General features: G+C 27.4%; 1 long non-coding RNA gene across 2 annotated transcripts in view; it reads right to left on the minus strand.

Moving 5' to 3' along the window:
- LOC111625709 overlaps positions 1-7272 on the minus strand; it is a 38280-nt gene that overhangs the window by 20459 nt on the left and 10549 nt on the right. The window contains exon 1 of one of the 2 annotated variants that reach the window (XR_002756771.1): positions 6228-6252. The exons of the other annotated variant lie outside the window; for it this stretch is intronic. This is a non-coding gene — a long non-coding RNA (uncharacterized LOC111625709). Of the gene's footprint in view, positions 1-6227; positions 6253-7272 lie in introns of those variants that run through there. 2 annotated transcript variants of the gene reach the window in all.

Below are 7272 nucleotides of genomic sequence, written 5' to 3' on the forward strand. Positions count from 1 at the left end.
AGTGGGCTGTTTGGTTGGCGACACACTGCACTACTGCGCTCTATGTAGCAATGCAACACTGGTCGTGATGGCGTACACAAAACTAACTTGTTCAATATGTTATTAAAAAAAATTTTTTTAAACTTTGCGTCAACTTTACAAAATAAAGGACAAAATGCCTATTTTAGAAAATAAATAAAGTTAAAGGACAGAGCAGTGAAATAAAGGACTGTCCTCTTAAATAAAGGACGTATGGTCACTGTACTTATAAGTGAAGTTGCAACCTACCACAGGCTAATGAATTTTCCAAACAGCCTTCAGTAAGTTGCAGGTAACCTCTACCTAGTCTAATATTTTTCAACCTTTTCTAATAGTAGTACCCAACTTTGTAATTCTTTCTTGTACAAATTATATAAAAAATAGGAGAAACATGTATTTATAATAAGTATTAATTAGTTTAAATTGTATACAACATTTTCAATAAAATGATTATAAAGGTATTAACAACATAATTTGGTGGAAAAATAAGTTTTATGGTGCTGCTCATGACTACATTTTGTGGCAACCTAGAATGTCATGGCAGCCTAGTTGAAAAATCACTGACCTAGCTCAATTCTTAAATAAAAATGTTATTGTTTAATAAACACATTATGATTATTATTATTATTTAAAAATGGAATTATTGTAAACATTAAAGTTAGATAATGCAAAATGATAAGCAAGCAATCATACAACATAAAAGTATGTATTCTAAATACACTAAATCATTAGTAATACACTATCTTTTCCCTAAATATTCTGTATTGAAATAGAGGGCATCTTATATGATATAAAATATAGTAATTCAAATTAAATATTTCTGAAATAAAAACTTGATGTTTCTTGATATTGAAGTCAAAGATATTTGCTGTGTATAAAATGCAAGAAGTACAACATTACAAAAATAACAACAGAATAAAATGCTAACTACATAACTTTAAACTTATATTTTAAAATATTTAATTTTAAATAAAATAAAGTTTAAAAAGAGCATTATATATATGTATATATATTATGCTCTTTTTAAACTTTATTATATGCATATATATATGTATATATATTATGCATATAATTTTAAAAGTATTTACTTGAAAATTTATTACATCTCGAATAAGAAAAAATTCAAATGATAAAAGCTTGATTTGACTTGGTTTTTTTTATATGATTATATACCATATTTACTCACATATAAGACAAGATTTTTATTCAGTTTTCACTGCTTCAAAAACATAGGTTGTCCTATATGCAAGAGTGAAGGATTTTTTGTGTTTTTGCAATTATTTTTGTAAACCATATATTTGCATCTTTTATGTTTAATTAAAAACAAAAGTATTTTATCTGGGTCATTTCAATCATTCTTGTGTATTGTCAGGAGTAAAGATAAATAGCAACAGGAAAAGCAAAGCTTTTGAATAAAATTCCAAAATCACACAGGAGCCCGATATAATCCATTCCCACGTGAAAACAGATGATTATTCAAAGAAACTCATCAGTGTAATTGTTGGAGAGTGGATTTGATTGTTAAGATATGGCTAAAAAAGGTTCCCATTGTCCAGCTTTACATGAACAAATTATGTTGTCAATTTTACAAGATTTTTTCTTAAAGTTTAAAATGCCAGTAATTTTTGCAAGACAATGTGTGCAATTGATATTTTATTTGTGATTAAACAAAATAAGATTAGAATTGCATTAATAAATCTAATTTTCTTTATTTTGATCTTTAAAGTCACATCTCATCCTATATGTGCAATTGTCTTATACGTGAGTAAATATGGTATATACTGGAAGTATGAANATGTTTTACTATATCACCCAGAAAATTGTTTTTCACCCCCCAAAATATAAATTGTTACTAATTGCCCCCACAACATGGAAAAACACCCACATGGGGCGATATCACCCCCGTTGAGAAACACTGATTTACATGAGATAAGTAAAAAAGCAATATAAGTAGCATTTATAACATTAAACACAAAGTCCATTCCAACTCAGCACTGTGGACAAAATATATACTCTCTAGAACCTGTAAACAGTGCGTAATGTGTATATATATAATATATATCGCGATTGGCAAACATTTTTGAACATTAGTCTTGCCTCAGGGGAGGTAGCTGCAGTTCGGCATCTAGCAGGGACTACCTCAGCTACCTCCCCTGATGCACAACCGCGCATGTCAGCAAGACCAACTTTGCCAAAATGACACCTGATCCCATAGAACAACATACACTCCGTCCAGTGAAATTCCTTAACCAGTTGACCTGAAGAAGAATAGCATGAATGTTCGAAAACATTTGTCAACCGTGATATATAATATATATACGCATTACACACCATTTACAGGTTCTAGAGAGTATACATTTATAACATATAATATCTTTGATAATAATATACAGTACATACATTTTCTCTACAGCAAACTTTCAATTTAACAAAGTCTTTTTGAGGAGTTCCCTCAGTTTCATTGAAATAATATTTCACTGTATAACTTTTAATTATTTACTGATACAGTTGCTATTTTTCCATTTCTGTCTTTGCTGCCCTAACCCATGTTTTGCATTACTTGACAACACTATTTCTACATTCCAATTAATAATAATCATTTATAAAAATAATATTAATAAGTTGTTACTTATTTATTTAATCAATATAATAGTAAACAATTTTAAATAATAATAAAATAAGAAAAAATTTAATCAATGTTAAGACAAAAAAAACAACATAATTTAAAATAATACAGAGTAAATTAATAATAATTATAATAATAAACACATTTTTAATATGCAAACTGTGCTTAAACTAATTGATCACTCATGCTAAGGTGTTCTATGATGCATCAAGGCTGTCCTCACAACATGCAAAATATTCTATTGTTTTGAGATTTGTAAGCTTATTTTATTTTATTTTTTTGGTAATGTATTCAATTTGTCCCTTTTGAGTGCATAGTTTTATTTTCAATAAAAAGTCTGTTTTGTGTCAGTGAATCGAATACACCTTTATTATATTACATTATATCAAGTTTAAAGAATGCAATTATAAACTATATAATCCTTCATTTCAAATTAGTAGATTATATTACTAATAAACTTTCTTTTTTAAATTTTCTATTAGAAAACTTTAAAACTAAGTTCCTCTGAAGATGGATTTGGCAATCCAAAAAGTATTTGGGATGTTATATGTTAATTTCTGAATCCAATAAAAATATGTTTCTTTGCAGTATTATAATAAATTATAACTTGTTATTTTTTTTTTTGCTAATAAATTATTTATTAATACAGTAGAGCATCGTTTATCCGAATCAATTGGGGACTGGGGTTGTTCGGATAACTTATTTTTCGGATAACCAATTATGTACGAAAAAATATATTAATTTATCCCATCTTGACATTTTTCTCCATTGCGTGTCGCTTCGCATTGAATTTTTGTCGATGTTAAGCCTAACTAAGACTATTATATTGTTAAAAATTATTTTTTTATTTTGTACGAACAAAATAAATATATTGAAAAATATAAAAACAATAAAAAAGTTATACTTCAGAAGTTAATTTAGTATCAAAAACATAAAATATTTGAGTAGCCGAAGACATAGCCAAAGATTACAGCGCCATAGCACTGGCGAAAATTTAAATTTGTCGACTGGAATTCCTTCGGATAACCGACGCTCTATTGTAAATAATAATTACCACTAAAATATATTGTTTTCTTTTTTAAAACAACATAAATTTACAAATGAAACTATAATCAGGAAAATACAGTATAAATAATAAAACACGCCTTGCTTTAAAGTTTTAACAATTTAATGATTTTAAAAAATTGTATCTTTGCTGAAGTTTTATTTGAAGTTTCGCTGCAAAATCAAGCCTTTAAAAACTGAAAATATTAATTTGTTGGAAAACATATTCAATTAAAAATAAACAAATTAAATTAAGATAATTACAAATCACTTTTTAATAACTTTAATTGCTTGTGATTTTTTGTGCTATATTTTATGTAAACTTTATACATTGCTATAGAACAAGAATCATAACTTTTAAATATTTATCCGAGTATCCAAGTACTTAATTAATTGAGTAAAGACAGTAACCTATTATCTGAATAAAAAATAGATACCCAATATTCAGCTCTAACCTATAATCACTTATTTCAAATTAGCCATTTGTTAACAAGAATTTCTGATATTAATTACACTGTATATTGATATACAACAAAGACTAAAACTTTAACAATAAAGCAAATTACAGTGGTACCTCAGGATACGAAATTAATCCGTTCCGAAACTGAGATCGTATCATGAAAATGTCGTAAGGTGGATCATCTTTTCCCATACGATTACATGTAAAACCAAATAATTCGTTCTAACGCGAAAAACATACTCAAATTAAAGCCAAGTAATACATTTAAAAAAATAACTGTAGTAAGAAAAACAAATGAAAAATGCGAACTAATGTAACGTCGTATAGTGAGTTTTTGTTCGTATCGTGGAGCAAAAATATGTTCGAATTTCATGTCGTATCCTGAAAATTTCGTATGCTGGGGCGTTCGTAACCTGAGGTACCACTGTACTGTATATATTTTAAATAATCAAATTATTCAATAATCAATAAATAATGTGATTTCTTGAGCAGAAATTTAATTTCAACTGTAATTCAGTTGTAATTATTTCAACAAAATTTTGGAACTGAGAATTAAAAACACTTTTTTTATACACTGTCTATAACGTACAATTATAAATAAGCTAATATTGATACAATTACTACTGATTTTACTATGATCAAACAATAGATTTACACAAAAGCAAAATCAAGACATATAATAAATTATTTTTGTTTTATTACAATAATTTAAGAAAGAGTTTTTGTATAATCTAATAAAATTTTTGGTACTTTTCCATTGTACCATTGCATGTCACATTCTGATGTCAAGCCCCATTGCATAGCATCACTTTGTATCAAGAAAAAATGCTAGCCAATTATTTTACATATTTAACTTTAACTTACTAACTCATCACTTTTTTCCATGTTTGGATTTTTATATGTGATACAATATTAAAAAAATTTGGTACTTTCTGTTACACCTCTTCACATCTGCCATGTCCCCATGTTACAATATACTTGTCAGGTTGCAAGTCGTTGCATTGCTTATGAAACAACAAAGATTAATTGCATTATGAATTCAGATGAATTTAAAGTGTGCAAAAATTAAAATATAAGTAGCAATTATTTGTTTATTTTGAAAGTATTTTTTATTTTCATACTTTATATTAGAATTAATTATTTTTAAGAAAAGATTTGTTTTGTAAATAATTCAGTTACTTGTTGGTTTGCAAATTACTCCATTGGTTCAGCATTTCAGGTTAGACATACTATTGAGGAGAATGATATATTTGTTCATTATTTTCTATTTGTATGGGAATAAAGATGATATTTTTTTGTACTCTGCAGAAATATGATATATTACATCCTAAATATTTTTTCAAAAAAGGAAATATAATGTAGTTTTGCTAAATATGTTTAAAGCAAGTTGGAGTTATAACATATAAATTTTAAGTGTGCTTTTGGTATGCAGATTAATGATGTGGATACATAGATGCCAAATCAAAGCTTAGTTTTGTCATTTCTTTTAGATTTGAGTTTTGTAGGCTTGAGGAATTAGTATCAAAAAACTTGTCTCACCTAAGTTTTGTCAATTAGTCTCACCTAAGCTTTGTCTGCAACTTTTACATGTGAATCGTTATTTTAAATGAAGAAACATAAGTAGCACTCCTTGAAATTATCATTCAAGTAAATGTTTACTATAACAAAATTAATAAAATATATTTAACTGTAAGTTCTCAGTAAAGTCATTTTGGTTAATTTGAAATATATTTTGATTTTTTGAATAGTAGTTATTCTTCATTCTTTAAATTGCTTTCCCTAATTGTACTTTTCCAATGCTGGATTAATGGAGACATACAATGAGTCTATAGCATATACAGTTGACCCCTGTATAACACAGTAGATATGTTCCGTTCTTTATGAATCCATTTTCTACGAGTCCAGCCAATCACAGCCCGCACGTATGCAGTTTATGGACTACGGCTGTTTGAAAGGTTTCTTCCATAAAATTAATCGATTCTAGACTAATTCGACTCAACATTTCTAAAATACGTATAATTTTTTGGGAATAATCCATATAAACTATGCTATAAACAAAAAACTTGTAGGATTACTTACCGAGTGTGCACCGTTTGACTATGCAATTGCTTAAGCTTGTTTTCATCGTGGAGCTTGTCATCGAATGGCACTCGCATGCTTCCTGATAAATTATTTTTTTTGCGAAAAATTCGCTGAAGTTTGGAGACATCATTAATATAAATATAATTTTTATGGACGTTAAATGATAAATGGTTTTTAGTAGGTCCGCTGCTCGTTTAAACTCAACGGTTTGTACAATATCCGCTATTGGTCTAGATTTGACCAATCCTGTCGCGACACGAGTCGGCGATGATGTTTTACTGAATTATATGAGTTTTTTTAGCATGTTTGTACGAATACTGTCGCAATATTTTTGCCGTGATATAGGAATCCATGTTATGGGGGGGTCGACTGTAGTGTAAAATGACATTTTTACTAATCATTTAAATTCCTTTACAATGATCCATTACAAATACTGAATTTATCATCATTACTGGATTACACTATTAAGTAATTTTTATAAAATTAGAAAAGCTGTTAAAATATTGTAAATAATAAGCAAGCTACTCTTTAAACATATACACCACAGTAAATCTGCAATTCTATCAAAGTCAAGTGACTACTTTAAATTAAAATGAGATTAACTAAAAAAAATCAATATGCTTTTGAAATATTAACAAAATTTAGCTGAAAAATTTATCAATTTATCAAATATAAAAAGTCAAAACTATGATATTATACAGTACATAAGATGCAACTTTTAGGAAAACAAGGAAAAAATTGCCCTATGTCTTATAAGTACAGTGACCATATTTTTTTGGGGAAAATAAAGGACATATCGATGAAAATCAATAATTAACCTTATAAAATTCATAAGTTTATAACATTTATTATAAAAATAGTAGCATACAACAATGCATACATTAAAATTTTAAACAATCTGAATTATTACACATACACACATTGTAAAAATTTAAATAACATTAATTTTGATACTTTTCACTAGAATTAATATTTTTATAGCGCCGTTTCACGCTTTAAAGTCATAAAATTCCATACAGTTCATTTGAAAGTTGTATTTGAC

This window comes from Centruroides sculpturatus, unplaced genomic scaffold (genome assembly GCF_000671375.1).
Source record: "Centruroides sculpturatus isolate CEXI.00-Female unplaced genomic scaffold, Cexi_2.0 scaffold78, whole genome shotgun sequence".
NCBI lineage: Eukaryota > Metazoa > Arthropoda > Arachnida > Scorpiones > Buthidae > Centruroides > Centruroides sculpturatus.